This window comes from Salvelinus namaycush, chromosome 4 (assembly GCF_016432855.1).
Source record: "Salvelinus namaycush isolate Seneca chromosome 4, SaNama_1.0, whole genome shotgun sequence".
Taxonomy (NCBI): Eukaryota; Metazoa; Chordata; class Actinopteri; order Salmoniformes; family Salmonidae; genus Salvelinus; species Salvelinus namaycush.
Window position 1 is genome coordinate 32,372,817 of NC_052310.1, and position 2,362 is coordinate 32,375,178.

The window sequence follows — 2,362 nt, forward strand, 5'->3', positions numbered from 1 at the left end:
AGGCTGTGCGCGCACTGCAGAAGACATGCGTACAACGTCACTCAAGCACTACGCGGCCGTAAAAGCAGAGCTACCAAGAGGAAGAGGTGAAGCGAGAAGTTTCACTCCGACCAAAATCGGTCCACGAAAGAGAAAGTGTCGAATTTGGTCAGCAAAACATGTAATTGATCATTTGCACATTAGGCTTATTTGATAGAATTAAAATTTCGTAATGGTTAGATTGTTAGTTCTGAATGCACTGATAGAAGTGGACGTACTGGCATTTCGGCAACTTACCGAAAAACGACTTTATATCGGAGTGCCTGTTGTCATAAAAATAGATAGAGGACTTCTCATGGATATAACGCCTTTTAGTATCGACATTGCCATTGAGGGCTTCCACCATTTGAAATTAGTTAACTGGGTGGTGAGTCCTATGAGTTGGAAGCAATCAGCCAATGAAGAAGAAAATTGACTAATTTACATTTAAGATAGCATGGGCAGCACCACTGAGGCTGTCACAGACGCTATAAAGGCACAGATACAAAAATGAGTCCTCTATCTATCTCTATGGCCGGTTGTTCGCACATGTATCTGCCCTTTCATTGACCAGAATGGTTACACTTGATCTCGCCTCCTCCCGCCTGCCTTCCATCTTTGAGGACGTGCATTTCCATTGTTAGAATGGCCAGTCGAATATCTTATCAATATAATAGACAACATTTGGAGGTTCTTCTTCTTCTACGTTATAATGGTGGTCCACCAACAAACGTTTAAGGTGCATGCAGCCACCTACTGTGCTGGAGTTTGTGATCAATCATGATTTGCCTAATTCTGTACTATAAAGAAAACGTTTAATAATAATAAACATATAAATCCCTACTAACGTCTAACAAACTGTCCCTTATCCCCAAAACCATTCCAACCCCCCCAACCTCTTCAAACGTTCCCTCTTTCATCCCTCTTTCATGCTCTTTCATGCTGAAACAATCCATACTGTTACACATGCCACCGGTTTTGGTGGCATGTGTAACAGCATAACTTTAGTACGTCCCCTCGTCCCGACCTCGGGCGCGAACCAGGGACCCTCTGCACACATCAACAACGGTCACCCACGAAGCATCGTTACCCATCGCTCCACAAAAGCCACGGCCCTTGCAGAGCAAGGGGCAACACTACTTGTTGGTTTCAGAGCAAGTGACGTAACTGATTGAAACGCTAGTAGCGCGTCCCCGCTAACTAGCTAGCCATTTCACATCCGTTACACATGCATTGCGTGGCCTTTTCGTTGCTTTCTTTTGCAAATTACTATGAATTAACAGATGTATTTCCTAAAACTTGTCAAGGCTAAAAATCAGATTGCCCAAGGCAGGTTAATAACGTATCGCATAGACTACATACTATTATTATGTAATTATGTTATTATGTAGTATGTAGAAATCGAAATCGAATAAGCATAATACAAAAATACCAATAAGAATGTGTCAGTTTGAGCTAGAGATATGTTTTTTTGCATTGGATGAGTCTCAATCCGCTGCATCCGCCTATGTTGCACTTCCACATTCCACATTCAGCCCTTTCTGAATCCCTTAACTCAATGCTCTCGGAGTTTGTGCTATTAGTACAAATAAACATAACTGCTTATTTGGACATAGCTAGCTATTTTACTGTAAAAGTGAGGTAAATTATTGGATAAGAAATTAACAATAATCTAGTATTTGATGTATTTCGACCCGCATAATTCTAGACTATTATTTTATCTTAATCAGTTTTGTGTATTGCTTTATCATATTGTATGCTGGAAGTGATTTTTATTCGCTCTGGCCAACGTTGTTGTTGTTGTATACTAACATTAACCTTAGCTTGTTGGTTCCTGTGAGAGTGTAGGCCTTTTAGCTAGCTGTTTAAAAATCTACTCGCTGTTGTTATCATTTATGTAAAAAGACAATCAATAATATCAATCGTGTAAGCACATGGAAATACTTTTTAGCAATTTATTTATTTATTTCAGACTCATGACTTAAGTGGCAGGCTGTGATTGATGGACTGTGAATCTCAATCTCCCTTGATTCCGTAGTACCGGAATTGACCGTGTTGTCATTTGTAATATAATTACTCTGCATATAATGTATAATAATAGAAGTAACAATTGTATTTAGCATTTTATTTAGATCTGTGATAGTGTAGCTAGTTTACTGGTATGTCCTGAAATATTACTGGTATGTCCTGTCTGCATAACCATTAAAGTGTTTAGAGAGAAAAAATGAGAATATTTTAGCCTTAGTAGTTGCTCAAGGAAACCTTGCTGACAGTATATTGCGATGTTAGTCACAGTAGACTCAGAAAAAAAGAGTGCTTTGGAGCACCATTTGTGCCTGTAGTG